This window comes from Mastigoproctus giganteus, chromosome 10, assembly GCF_048544385.1.
Source record: "Mastigoproctus giganteus isolate SK-2022 chromosome 10, ASM4854438v1, whole genome shotgun sequence".
In the NCBI taxonomy this organism is placed as follows: Eukaryota; Metazoa; Arthropoda; class Arachnida; order Uropygi; family Thelyphonidae; genus Mastigoproctus; species Mastigoproctus giganteus.
The window spans coordinates 104443693-104459555 of NC_143584.1; the positions used below are offsets into that span (position 1 = coordinate 104443693).

General features: G+C 38.8%; 1 protein-coding gene across 5 annotated transcripts in view; it reads right to left on the minus strand.

Moving 5' to 3' along the window:
* LOC150079199 (kazrin-like) overlaps nt 1-15863 on the minus strand; it is a 358730-nt gene that overhangs the window by 42676 nt on the left and 300191 nt on the right. The window lies entirely within an intron of this gene.

Sequence of the window (15863 nt, forward strand, 5' to 3'; positions counted from 1 at the left end):
ATTTTGAGCAGTGTTTTATACCTCAAACAGTTTTTCATCCCTTTATACACAAAGAAAAGAGAAGGAGAAATTTGTCTTAGATGTGTCCTTAAATTATTATTATTTTTTTATGCACATTGTAAACCACAAATACAAAATGCTATTCAAATCTAACTTTAAGAGATGTGGATTTCTGTGTGTGAAAATTTTATTTTATTTTTATTATTTTTAATGTAAACCCCAAACACGAGAGGTATTAGAATCTATAGTACTTAGTACGGTGCTTGGGTTGGAGGTTGAGAAGTCGAAAGAAGATATTTGTTGACATTGGACTTGAACTTCTGTTGACTGTAATTTTCAAGAAATACGTACAAAGGAAGGTTGTTCCAGAAAATGGCAGTTGAATGAATAAACGAGACAGATGAAAAGTTGGTTCTGTGAGTTTGAAGTTGGACAGTAAATGGATGTTGGCTGGTGGCGGCACGTGTTCAGACTGTTTTGAAAGAGAGAGCAGGAATTATAGAAGCCAATTTTAGGAAGTATCCATGGAAGTATCTGTAGAAGAGGCATGAAGCAGAAACAGTACGTCTATGAGACAGCAAGTGGACAAACTCTGTTAGAGATGAATCATTAATTAACCTAACTGCACTCTTCTGAACGGAATCAAGAAGCCTGAGAGACGTTTTGGGGGCACCACCCCAGATGTGGGAACAATATTCCATGGTAGGGCGGATTTGCGATTTGTACAGAGTGAACAGCTGTTTGGAAGAAAAGTAATGCCAAGAGCGAAAGAGAAAAACCAAGGTTTTTAGATGGAGAGGAAGCAATATTTGTAATGTGCTTGCGCCAAGACAGATTAGAAGTCAGGGTGATCCCAAAAGAGATATATCATTTTGCCTAGAAATCGGAGTCTCACCAAAGATAAACATAGGAGCAGAAGAATCCTTTTTACGAGATATAAGACAAGACTGAGTTTTAGAAGGATTGAAATCAACTAAGTTGTCTTTGCCCACTGGAGAATTACCTGGAGATCGGCACTTACGGAATTGGTAGCAGATTTTCGAGACGTTGAAGCTGATCGAGCAGGAAAATGTTAATCAAAATGGAAAGTGGAATGCAATGTGCTATCATCGGCAAAACTATGGATAGGATTTCCAGTCAATGGAAGAAGGTAATCAATATACAAGAGGAAAAGAGTGGGGGAAAGAACTGAACCTTGAGGAACACCGGTGTTAGGGGAGAAGTTAGAAGACAGAGAGAAAACTGAATAAGCAATTACAAAACCATAAAATGGAAGTTTGTTTAGAAGACCTTTATGCCAAACACGATCGAAAGCCTTTGAGATGTCGAGAACAACTGCTTGTCTTTCACCGAACTTTTCCATTGAATTAGTCCATAAATGGGTAACACAAGCCAGAATATCACCAGTGGATCGACACTGATGGAATCCATACTGGCGATCGTTGATCAGACGGAAGGTTTCTACATAGTTTAAGAATTGGCGGTTAATTAATTTCTCCGTTACTTTGAAGGAAAAACACCTTTGGAATATGAAAGTGAAAAAAGGCGGCAAAGAACAGGAGTAAGTTCAAGAGCAGAGGTTTTGAGAAAAAGCGGAAAAATACCATCGGGACCTGGAGCTTTCTTAGCATCAAGATTTGTCAAAATCCTTCTGACATCCTTGTAATGGAAGACCACAGTAAGCATTGAATGCAGCGGTTGGAAATGGTGGGAGGTGTTTTAACAAAATCATTAATACATGAGTTTGAAGAAAAATGGGATGCTAGCAGGTCAGATTTATCCTTGGCTGAAGTGACAACAGAACCATCTGGAATGGACAGAGGTGGAAGCAGAGACGGGCAAAAGTTATGGCCAATAGCTTTGGCAAGAGACCAAGACTGCTCGGCTGCCATTAGGGAAAGAAGCAAGTTTTCTACTCTTAGTCTGTTCAAAATCTAGTTTGGACTGATTAATAACTGCTTTACAATTGTTGCGAGCTTTGGTGTAGGCAGAAAATGAAACTGAAAAATTAGAAACAAGCCAATTAAGATATGCAACATTCTTCTCTTGAACAGCTTAGCACATTTATTGGAAAACCAAGGTTTAGATAAAGGATGAGATTTTAAAGTGGAGTGTAGGATAAAGGATTCCATTCCTGGAAGAATAATTTCACTGACACGATCTGAGCAAACGGTGACATCAGAAGTTTTGAAACAGTAATCAGACCAAGGAAAAGAAATCTTGCAGGTCATCTCATTTTGCATTCCTGTAATGCTAAACAATACGAAGTTGGCAACAGCCATGAGATAAAGTCTCCATTGGAGAAGAGACAATCACTAAGTTGTGATTTGAGGTGCCTAAAGGACCTCTCACTTTGACCGTGTACCCAGAAAGGTTGTTTGTGAGAAAAAGATCAAGCGTATTGGCTGTATGGTTAGGAAAGTCCGGTATTCTTATAGGTAAATGAACAATCTGAGCAAGGTCATTAATAATTGCAAAAACCTGAGCATCTCGAGAAGCTGGGTCAGTGCGACTAGAAAACAGAAGCCAGCTGGAGTTGTGAACATTAAAATCACCAAGGAAAATTACCTCACTGTTAGGAAAGTTGGACCGGAGAAAGGGACAAAGTCAAGTTTCAAAGAGAGGAAGTGATTAGTGGAGTTTAGAGAATGGTAGAGACAACAGATGAATTTGACACAACGAGGTAGAGAGATTTTAAGATAGAGAAGATCGAAAAGAGGAGATTTCAAATTACCAAGTCTCTGACAGGGAATATCAGAACGGACACATGCACAAATACCACCTTTGAGGCCAAAGTTATCATACAGCGAATAATTTGGGCAACTAAGATGAGCAGTAGTTGGATCAACCGATAACTGGGATTCTGTCAGAAAAAGTACATGGGGTTTGGCAGACTGCAAGTGGAAATGGATGTCATTGAGATTAGAATTGAGACCACGTATATTTGTGAAATGAACTAGTAAGTGTTTTGGAGGTTTAGATCTTTTTGCAGATGAGCTTACTCTATTAGTTTGACAATTCATGGTGTATTCAATAGTATGAAAAAGTGTGTGTGTGGGGGGGGGGGGGGGAATACTGTATGAAGTAATGAAATTTTTGGATATGGCGTATACATGGTAAGAATATACCCAAATCCTTGACATAACGTGGCCTCGACAATGCCCCTCATACACACTACTCGGACTCCTTCCAGTCACTATCTGTCAGAGTAGAGGTAGCAAGATCTGGATCTATACACTAGCTGATCCAGAAGCCTCCTACAGAGTTACCAATAGGTTCAGTCCGGTGTACTAACTAACGGCCGGCCTGCGAACACCGTTTTAGAGTTGTACCCTCGAAATGTAAGGAAGATTGGATCTCACCACAATGTTCATCATAACCTCAAAAGTCATCAATCACACTGCATGAAAGAAGAGATGGGGGAAGGATTGACCGGAACTTAGCTCTGCAGACTAAACATGGGTTCCACCCCTTCAAGCCTCCAATAAGCAAAGTGGTAGTATTGCACTTGTTGATGAGAGTCATCTACCACCTAGTATTGCCTGGTAACATAGAGGGGTGGCATTCCTCCATGTGGTGTGGGCACCAAACCTGACCCCTGCTTACATTGGTTCACACCTGGGTGGTCACCCACCATGTGCTTGTGAATGGAGGTTATACCCAGGAAGGGTATAACCTACTAACAGTCCCACCATCCCATCGTGAAAGTGTAAGTAGAGGATTTGGCTGCCACAGACTGTCCGGACTTCATCGAAATGGGATCCACTTGATTTGAGTCTCACCCGAATATCAGTTCTATCAGCATTTTAGACTCCCAGGTAGCAAATACAGCTTGTCTGGCATATCTGAGACAATGTCTGTGACAACCTCAAGAACCATTTCGCATTAGTAGAGGCATATGATGGAAGAAAGCAAGCTTATACCAGCATCAGTCAAAAAAAAAAAAAAAAAAAAAAAAACCTACCTTCCCATTTTACCCATCCATTCATTCCAAATGTTTGTCTGGTTCTGCCTTTAATTTATTTAAGCTATCAACTTCCACAATGACAGATGGAAGTTTGTTCGAGCAATCAAATACCTGCTGGCTAAAGGAAAATTTCCGAACATCTATTTAACAACTGTCTTTCCTCAATTTCAGTTTATGTCCCCGTTAGGTTTGTAATCTGAGTAGGAGGAAGAATCACATCAGCATTGAGCCTGCTCAAGCCATTCAAGGCCTTATACACCTCAATCAGATAGTCATGCAGGTGCCTGGTCTCTAGATGCTGCATTTTGCGGAACTTAAGCCTTTCTTCGTAAGATCACCTCTTTCTTCCCCCTCACAGTCTTGTTGCCCTTCTCAGTACTCGTTTTAGCAACTCTACATCCTTCTTAAAATGAGGCTTTCAGACCTGCAACAGTACTCAAGGTGTGACCTGATCACTGCCTTGTACAATGGGATAATCACCTACCTCCTTATTACTGCTCACAGAATTCCTGTATATCATTGAGAAGATCCTATGACCTAATCTGACAGCCTGTCTGCACTGTTTAGAAAACTTTATATCTGACTGCACAATTACCCCAAGGTCTCTTTCATTCTCCACTGCCCTGAGTGTAACACCACCCAGTTGGTACATTTCTCTGGGATTACTGCTACCCATATGCAGTACTTTGCATTTGTCAATATTAAATGTTAGTTGCCACTTCTCAGACCATCTGCCCAGCTTTTACAGATCCTGTTGCAGCAGCATAAGGACATTACTGTTATTAACAATCCTCCCCACCAATGAGTATCACTCTCCTTCTTCTCCCACTGAAACATCCGTTATGCATTGTGGCAACTTGCCCTTAATGCCCAACTGCTCCAATTTGTACAGTAGTCTTCCAAGTGCAACAGTATCAAAAGCTTTCCTAAAATCCACATATAGGATAAAAAAAAAAAAAATTTTTTTTTTGCATCCAGTTCCTTTGTGAGCACATCGTAGTATCCAATCAAATTGGTCAGACAAGACTTCCCCTTAACAAACCCATGCTGTGTCCGATTATTACTGCTGTCTTGTCTACATGATCCCGCAATGTTTCTTTAACCAGTGACGCCATTATTTTCCCTGGAACAGAAGTCAAACTAACAGGTCTGTAACTACTCGTGTCACCCTTTGACCCCCCTTTGTGAATTGAAGATACATTTGCACATCTCCAGTCTGTGGGGACTTCCCCTGAATCCAAGGATGCTCTCATAATTATGGCTAAGGGTTTGCTCACTTCCTTTGCCACATCCTTTAATGTAACTGGATAGTACCCATCTGCCCGAGGTGCCTTTCTTATGTTTAGCTTCAACAATTTCTCCTCCACTTTGCTCTCAGTTATTACAAAATTCTTTAACTCCCTGTTAGTGTTTGATAAACATCTGGCCCTCTGCTCCTTGAATGACTCTTCATGTGTGAATGTAGATGCTGTTTTTTTTTTTTTTTAGGAGCCTTAGCAACTAAGGCCATATTGCTCCGGGATATTCGGTGATCATTCCCTGACCTTTCCGCATCCTCCGTATTTGGTGGTAACAGGATCGAACCCCGGTCTAATCAAGAAGCATGTGCTACACACTGCTGCTCCTTCCCACCTGGCTACGGAGGTGCAAAAAGATAAATGCAAAATACTCATTTAGTTTAGCAGCTATCTGAGAATGATCATCTACAGTCAAACCAATGATATCAAGTGGACCAATCTGATTCATCCCTTTCTTTTTAGAGTTTATATAAGTAAAGAAGTCTTTGCTGTTTTTCTTTGCATCCATTGCCAAAGATTTCTCATAATCTGCCTTTGCTCCCTAACCTCCTTTGTGACTTGATGACAGATTAGCTTATATATAGCATAGACTTCTGTGTCGCCTGATAATTTATATCCATCCTATGTATTTTTCTTCTCTTCCACAAGTCTCATTAATTCATCTGACATCCATTTGAGCCTAAACCTAGAACAGTATATCTTAGTTGGAACAAAAAGCCTAGTAGCTTAAAAGATTACTTCGTTGAATGCTTCCCATTTAGAATTTGCTGTTGGTAATATCATCAGTTGGTCCCACTGTATAGAACTTAAAAAATCTCTGAGATCACTGTAGTCACCTTTACCAAAGCAAAAACCCTTCCCTTTACTCCTGATGGTATTTTCATCTTTAAGTAAATCCCACATCAGTACACTGTAATCACTGCCACCTAGTGGTTCCTTTATCTGTAAATTCTTACCAACCCACAAGTTCCAGTCAATATCTGGGAAGTTAAAATCCCCCATTATTAGACACTCTGATTTACTGGCCCACTATTTCTCTGTTCATTATACCCTCAGAGTCATTAGGCCTATAACGAACTCCTACCCTCATTTTTGCTGTCCCAGTGCTTATGTCACACTGAACTGACTCAACATTGCACTGTCCATCTATGTCAACTGGATGCACTTCCTTAGATTTAATGTGTATCTTAACTAACAGCATAAACCCTCCTCCCTGTCTATCCTTTCTGTACACATTGTACTCCCCAAATCCCAATTCTGCATTCCTTATATCTATGTGACACCACGTCTCTGATAACCCAACAATATCCACCTTTGATGTCTTGACCAGCCCTTCAAATTCATCAAATTTATTTACTATACTCCTAGCATTGGTGTACAGGCATGTATACATGCACCTGTTCTTATTCTTAGTTACTCTAACACAGCCCATGTAGTTACTTGTTTCATGATTCCCAGCAGTTCCTGAAATCCCCAGCAACTTGCTTTTCAGGCTGCTGCTCATTCCAATAGAAGCAGTGCAAGTATCAATTCCACCTCTGCCTGTGGCTACTGTTAATCTATTAGTCTGTGAATCCCACTCCCCTAGCAGTTTTCTGACTCACCTAACAGTGTCTCAATAGCATCAGCAAATATTCTTGCACCCTTTCTATTTAAGTGTATCCCATCCTTGTAGAAGCAATCTCTCCTGTGAATAAACACAGACCATGCTGAAAAAAATTCTATCCCATGAGCCTTTCAAAATCTCTCCAGGGCTGAAATGTCAAGGCCCTCATCACATACTCCCTTCTATCGTGTCTGGGCAGGATTGCAGACACTTTGAACTTTAATCCTAACTCGCCTTGAGGTTGTCACAGACATTCTCTCAGATATGCCAGACAAGCTGTACTTGCTACCTGGGAGTCTAAAACTGCTAAGGCTGATGGAACTGATATTCAGGTGACATTCAAGTCAAGTGGACCCAATGTCAGTGAAGTCCGGATGGATTAGTAACAGTCCCACCTTCACGATGGTGGGACTGTTAGTAATCCTGGGTATAACCTCCATGCACAAGCACACTGTGGGTGATCATCCCTGTGTGAACCAACGTAGGCGGGGGTCGAGGTGTGATGCCCACACCACATGGAGGAATGTCGCCCCTCTGTGTTACCAGGCAATACTAGGTGGTAGATGACTCTCATCAACTGGTACAATACTACCACTTTACTTATTGGAGGCTTGAAGTGGTGGAACCACTTCAAGCCTCCAATTTAGTCCAGAGCTAAGTTCCAGTCAACCCTTCCCTACCTCTTCCATCATGAAGTGTGACTGATGACTTTTCATTATGAGATCCAATCTTCCTTACATTTCGAGGGTACAGCTCTAAAATGGTGTTCGCAGGCTGCCCACTAGTTAGTACACCAAACCGAACCTATTGGTAACTCTTTAGGAGGCTTCTGGATCAGCTAGTGTATAATTTTGCTATCTCTACTCTGCCAGATAGTGACTGGAAGGAGTCCGAGTAGTTTGTATGTCGTGGCTACGTTATGTCAAGGATCTGGGTATATTCTTACCCAGATTCTTGACATATCCAAAATATCATTGATATCACCATATCCAAAAATTTCATTACTTCATTCAGCATGCCCCCACTTTTTCTTACTATTGAATACACCATGAATTTTCAAACTAATAGTGTAAGCTTATCTGCAGAAAGATCTAAACCTCCCAAACACTTCCTAGTTCATTTCACAAATATACGTGGTCTCAACTGTAATGTCAACGATGTCCATTTCCACTTGCAGTTTGCCAAACCCCATGTACTTTTTCTGACAGAATCTCAGTTATCGGTTGATTCAACTACTGCTCATCTCAGTTGTCCAAATTATTCACTTTCGCCTCAAAGGTGGTACTTGTGCATATGTCCGTTCCGATATTCCCCATCAGAGACTTAGTAATTTGGAATCTCCTCATTTCGATCTTCTCTGGCTTAAAATCTCTCTACCTCATTGTGTCAAAATCCATCTGTTGTTGTTACTGTTTTTCCAACTCCACTAATCACTTGAAGCTCTTTGCCTTCCTCTCTTTGCAACTTGACTTTCTCCAGTCCAACTTTCCTAACAGTGAGGTAATTTTCCTTGGTTATTTTAATGTTCACAACTCCAGCTGACTTTGATTTTTTAGTTACACAGACCCAGCTGGTTGAGATGCTGAGGCTTTTCCAATTACTAATGACTTTGCACAGATTGTTTATTTACCTACAAGGATACTAGAATCCTAACCATCTCAATAACACTATAAAATTCACCTTTCCCCACTCTGCTGTTAAATTAATTTTTTTTAATTCACTTTTCTGTCTATGATTATGAAAAATAAGTATGCAACTTAACAGCATCAAGAACAAATTTTCTGTGAACAAGAAAGCTTTATAATCTGCATTTCAGATAAAAAATACAAGATCATGATAAAATTTGAGGGGAGGGGCACATCTGTTGTTCACATATCAATGATACATGGAGAGTGATTGAATAGAAAAACTAAATGAATAACATTTGTGGTGCTAATGAATATTAAATGATAATAAAAAATTTACAATTAATGATAATAAAAGGCCAGTTTGAGGTTCAAAACGGTCTCTCATAACCAAGATTGTTGATTATCTACACAAGTAAGAAGATTCAATAAATTCAATTCAATGGCCGATTTGACCCTTGTTTCCTGATTTTCAGTTTTGATTAAGTCTGAGTCTACTAATCTTGTTTGTTTCTTTTATAAATTGTTAACCCATTATGTCTTCAAGAATAAGGTAGCCTTTTTCTGTTTTTGTCTCCTATCCTGAAGTGGACAGGAGCCAGAAGGAGATGTAACCCAAGAAGAGCATATGAATATAAGTGATGCAGCAAGCCAATATGATGACCCTGACTGTGCAGGCAGCTCCCTCAGGTTATATCTAGCACACATAAAAAGTTTACTGGAGGCAAGAAGAAGCATTCTGATGTTAAAGAGTGCTGGAGATTGTGCTAAACCAGAAAACAAAAGACCAGCTTTATTCGAATGACATTTCAAACCTGGAGCAGGTTTGCAGGAGTTAGCCCAGACAGGGTCAGCTTCTTCCAAGTAAAAAACCAAAAGAACCTAATGAGAGCTCTGCTGATTTCTTCTCCCAGATGATCGGGTTTGAAAAACTCAAGGAAATTAGTGTGAAGTTAAAGTTAAGGACCCTTCTAATGAAAGTGAGTTTTAACATTCCCATTGCAACTTTAACAATGTCTTTGACATATGAGACAAACTTGAAACCTCCAGAACAGATGTGTTAATCAAGAACAAAGTCCTGAGTTAATGAACTGACACACAACTACACTATTACATGGTTAATTAAGCAATTTATCATCAAAATGTTACAATTTAAAGGATTTGAACTACCTCAATGCCAAACTCAAACTATTTATGGCCAAGTTTCAGGAACTGACCATTTCCTGCCTTCAAGCATAAGGGGGGATAGAGAATGTGGAATGGTACTACAGTTTTCAATTTGGTAATGACATTTGATTATTTACAATACAATGTATTCTAATTATACTAAACTCCTTCACATGTACAATAGTCAATAAATATCACACTTTTTCATAGAAATTTAATTATCCATTAATTAATTAATTAACAAATAAAGATAGTATGAAAAATCCCTAGAGTTACTATCTAAATTAGTTGGAAGATCTTATCTGTTAATGACCCGGGAGTGGAGTCTCTTGGTCCATTTGCAGAAAACTGTGGTGGAAGGAGTGGATTGACTGTTTATATAGGTTGGAGTTGACGGTGCAGCCAATGGCAGGTTGCTGTGTGGCAAACCTGGGGATTTTGGGTACAGGAATATGTTATGGAGGTAGATTAGGATGGTTCCAAGGTTAAGGAGGACGGGAGAGGGTGAAGACCAGCTTGAGAGTATATCTATAAATATTTCTAAACTTTTATAATTCTACTGAAACAGAGCTCTCATTCTCCCAGAATGAACTAAAGGCTGCATTAGGCTGCACAAAAAATAAGTGTCCTGGACCTGATCTGATAGAAATGGAGGCTGTCAAAAAATTTTCTACGGCCTACCCTGGAAATCTCTTAAACTTATTCAACCATTTCCTTTTCCAGGGAGTGTTCCCCATCTCATGGAAGCAGGCACTACTGAGAATCGAAAAAAATCCAGAAAAGACCCCTACCGAGCTCAGATCTTATCAGCCTATAGCTCTGCTCCCTGTGCTTGGTAAGCTCTTGGACAGACTTATCAACCTAGCTAATGGACCACTGCCAGAAAGCAGCTCTGCAGTCAGACAAACAGTTTGGTTTTAATCCAGGTAATAGTAGTGAAGATATCATGCAACAACTAATAAATATAGCACAGAATACTGAAGACGAATATATGTTAACCATCTTTGTTAAATTCTGCTGGTGCCTTTGACACTGTGGTGGCCCAGCATCCTCAGAAGGCTATGCCAGGCAAATTTTCCCCAATTGTTGTTGTTGTTTTCTGGCATAAGGGCAACTTAGGCCATATTGCACCTACCAAATAAATTGACTTTACATATAAGAACTGCTTGTGCAATAGTTAGAAACGGTCATACATTTGAATTTGTTTTAAATAGAGAAGGAATTCAGAGATATTTGCTTCTTTACCTATGATGCTATTGAGAGACAGGTTTTTGTAGAACAGAAATGAAATTATTATTATTAGCCATATGGTGCAAGGAAGCCTGAGGCTTATGCTGCACCAATCAAAAAAAAAAAAAAATTCTGAATTACTCTGAGAGAGAGAGAGAGAGTAGAAGGGAATCACCAAAAAAGAGAAGAACGATGATATCCAGCTCAGGACCCTGGGTGTGCCAAGCCCATAACTAACCAGATGTGAGCCCCTGGGGGTATTAAAAGACATTCATCAGGCGTTGTCAAACAAGCTACATTCAAGGAGTATATGTTTTACTGTAAGTGGTTGCGAGCAGTGCACACACTGAGGAGGATCATTTCCTGTAAGCAGATAGAGATGTGTGAGGTGAGTGGCTATTATTTCTTCTTTTATATTTTTACAAAGGCTAGAAGTCCATAATTGTGGTTCAGGTTTTATTTGAAATAGCTTGTTATTTTTTTGCATTTTCAACAGAAGTGTCTATTGTTCCATGCAGATTGTGTCTATAATCAGGATAAGAGACTAGATCATTTATTGAGACTACGGTGGAAGGATGCTTTGCAGCATCATCTGCACATTCATTTCCTGGAATACCACTGATGCATCAGCTTATGTCTTATGAGTTTTAATAAAGGATTATTAGATGAGGAAGTGCCTTTTAAAGCTAGAATAGCACTCTCTGAATCAGTATATATTATGCTTTTATTTATTGACAGGAGTGAGAGGTTTTTTAAAGCAAGTCTAATGGCATGAAGCTCAAGCAGCATTTGGCTGTAAAGTTAAATTCAATCAGCTGTATTAGGGAAGATAGCAGCTGCACCCACTTGATTGTCAGATTTTGAACCATCAGCATCTTAGTAAAGTGAGGGTACTTTTGTGTATGAGCAAAATGTAGTTGTTGGATGTTAAAATTTGCTATAGAACCTTTAACCCAGTTGCTCAAAGTATTCATCAGAAGAAAGTGTGAAGGTAGTCCAGGGAGGATCTGGATCTTTTGATTCTCTGAGGATATTATCAAGCTGAATGTTCCAGCTTTCTGTTAGATTCTGCAGTCTGATACTAGTAGGCTGAATTATTCTGGGTTTATTTGCATAGTGGATTTTCCACTGAGGATCATGCAGTAGTAGCCAAGCAGGATGAGTAGGCAGGCTTTTAATTTTAGCAGAGTAGTTCATCAGCAACACCTTTCTTCTGATGTTAAGTGAAGGTTCGTGAACCTCAACATTGAACTGGTGATGTTTTATATGCACCTAGGGCTATCCTAAAAGAAGAGTGTTGGATGGGTGCAAGACAGGCTAAGGTGCTCTCCCTAGCTGCATCATAAATGGATGCTCCGTAGTCTAGCCGAGATCTAATTAGTTACTTATATAAGCGGAGCAGGGTATAACGATCGGCACCCCAAGATGTATTGGAGATGACCTGGAATATAGTCATTTTCTTTGCACAAGTGGTTTTTAGATATTTGATGTGCTTCTGGAAGCTTAACTTCTTTTCAAAAATTAGCACTTGGAGGCGAATACTGTTCATGATTGGTAAAGGGTGATTGACCAAGTGCAACTCAGGTTGGGGATGCATTCTGTGCTTTGTGCAGAAATGTATAGCTGTAGATTTGTGGCTTGACAGTCTGTATCTATTTTGTGCCATCCATAATTCAATGTTATTTATGGATATTTGTAGATGCCTCTTGATATAGTTCATATTCTTGGAATGGCAGGATGTGGTAAGATCATCTGCATATAGATATGAGTCAATGGTGTTTGGAATGCGGTTTGTGATATTGTTTATTTGTATTGAAAACAGAGTAGCACTAAGAACAGAGCATTGTGGGACTCCTTCTTCTTGTATGTTTGAGATAAAACCTGCCGGTACCCAACATGGAAAGATCCGTGTCGAAGGAAACTTTGGATACAATATGGTAAATGGCCTTTCATATGAATAGAATGAAATCTCTTCTTTCATATGAATGGAGATCTCTTAGGATTCCGTATCGCATTGTAGTACCAAAATCCTTCTCTATATCAAGGCATATCCTGACAAGATGTTGATTTCTGATGAATATATTTCTTATGATTGATTCAGCTTTTGTCATGAGGTCTAGGGAAGATCTATTCTTTCGAAAACCAAACAAACGAAAAATCATTTTTCCCAAAGTCTCACTCAAGCAGCTGGTTAGAGAAATTGGTCTTTAATTGTGAGGAATTGAATGATCTTTTCCAGGTTTCGATATAGCTATTATATAAGAATGTTGCCAGGAAGTGGGGAATATATGTTCTGAGAATATCCAATTGTAAAATTATAGTGGTGATGATGATAGATATTGAGGAGGCAAATTTTACCCATGAATCTTTTTTGGCCTTTCACCGGATGAAACGAGCTTTGGCTGTCTGTCTCTTGAAGTTAATAAGGTTGGCAGTGGTGGGATATTTGCGGCAGGTGTTCCATGCTGCATTTTTTCCCCTTTTTGCTTTGTTACAATCACCATTCCACCAGTGATTGATATGCTGATGTTTTCTTATTTGTGACTGTGGGATGGTGGTGGCTGTTGCAGCTGTTAGTATCTGCATTGTGATATGATCGTTGGCAGTGTCAACAGCAGAAGACTCAATGATATCCTCATCAAAAGATACATGATTGGTAAATTTTGTCCAGTTCACTTTGGAAAATTTCCATTTCGTTTTTGTTTGGACTGGGTGGTTTGAATGCTAAAAATCAGCAGAAAATGATCACTGCTTAGAGGATTGTCGTGTACTGTCCATTCTATAGCTGGGAAGAGGATTGGAGAGCAGATTGAGATCTACAGAAGTGGCTGACCCAGCAGGAAAATGGATGTAAGTGGGTAAGCCAGTGTTTAATAGTGTTAAATTCTCTCTGTCAAGTAGCATTTCAATAAGCTCACCACATCCATCTGAGACCATAGAACCCCACAATGGATGATGTCCATTAAAATCTCCTAATAGACAGGTCATGGTTCGTTTAACGTCAAATCAGCTTTCTTTAATCTTTCATCTTCACATCTCTTTGCTTTTATGGTCTTGCTGAGGATTGGATAAATGTTTTATTCACCATATGATACTTTCAGGTTGGAGCTTTTCATTGTTACGGATCTTGTTATTCCTGGATCAGAAACAATTTTTTTCTTCTTTTTGTTCTTTTCATGATTTTCAAAATTTTGCCAACGATATCTTTATTAAAAAAAATGACTGATATCTGACACCAGTCAGCAATCAAAATAAAATTATTACATTTTTTTTATATTCCTATTCTCAACTCAACTCTAAGTTATCCTTAGTTTAGTATCTAAATTTAAAGAAATTGATAATTTTTGTCTTATAAACTCTGGATTACAAGTTATTTCTTGTTAATGGGCAACCTTGTTCAATGTTTTTAAATCTGCAAAGCTAATAATGCTGTATAGTTGTTACAACAATTACAGTTTGTATTATTTATTTAATTATATGTTCTTTTCTGCAAAATTGTTGAAAAAAAAAACTATTGTATCAATTTCTATATGTTTAATTAATTAGTTTTATATAATTCCCTCTGTTTACTGACATCTTACCAGATAAATTTTCTGATCTGCATCTCCCTTTTGTATGTATAATTTTACACTGCTTGTATAATTTATGTGCAATTCTTTAATATATATATTTATTTATTTTTTTACTTTTTATTATTCATGCAATTTTTTTATTATATATATATTTTTTGTTTTTTTACCTTTTAACATTTTTCTGCTGGCATTGTACTTCGTCCAGTGGGTGTGGGATTCTGTCCAACTTATAGTTGCCAGATGATTGTAGACATTGGTCCACCTGGGGTTAGGTTAAACTTAGTTGTGGCCCATGTCCCGGTGGTGTAGGCAGACTCTGGGCAGGCTTCGCAGGATAACTATGTCTCGATGATCTGAGGTTGTCATGTCATAAAGAACATCCCATGAGGTTACAAAGGAATTTAGTGGATGGGTGGTCATGGTAACATCAATGTTAGATGAACCTTGGGTGGAGTTTAAGCAATTAGTTGATGCTGCAGCACAAATTCGTCTAAGAGAATCCAATCCCTCTAGAGTCTGTGCCTTGCATGGACTGTTTAAGAATGCTCTGTTCAGGTTGCAGGAAAACCAAATAAATATATAGCATTCACACATAGGAACTGAGAGAAAAGTGCATGAGAAATTGTTTAAGCTAAAATTAAATAAGGCACCTCGGGCTCATCGAATCTATCCAATTTTATTAAAAGAAGTGGTGAAAGAGGTATGCAAACCTTAAACCATAATTACAAGAGCATCCTTGAATTCATGGAAGGTCCCTGCTGACTGCAGATGTCTCCCCAATTCAAAATGGAGATTAAAGGGTGAAGTGAATAATTATACACCTATAAGCTTGACTTCTGTGAGAAGCAAAATAATAGAATCATTAGTTTTCTGGTGTCGGTGGCCAAGAATAAGACCACTACCATTTAGATGTACCAAATTCAAGGCAGTGGAGAAGGAAGAGAACTAGAGGTAATTGCACAGTTCCATATGAAATTCTCTGAGCAGTGTAGACAGGCTGTCAATGATATACATGAATCTAGATTATCCCATTGCCTTACATTGGTATACAGCAAGCCTCATTTTAGGAAGGATGTAGATCTGTTGTAATGGATGCAGAGTAAGCAACAAGATTAGTCAGGGACACAAAACAGCTTTCTTAGCAAGAATGACTTAAGTTCTACAAATTGTAGTGTCTGGAAATTAGGCACCATGAAGTTTATGTTAAGTGTTCTGTGTACCATGCCAAATGACAGCATGTCATTGTGTTTATTTATGAAAGGTTTGTGGACTGCAGTTCCATGAAAATTGCTGGTATATGCTGCTCTCTACATGTCACAAAAAAAAAAAAAAATTATAGGTTTGCTAGTAACCACTATGGCACAGATGGCAAATATTAAAAGGTAACACGATGGTTTC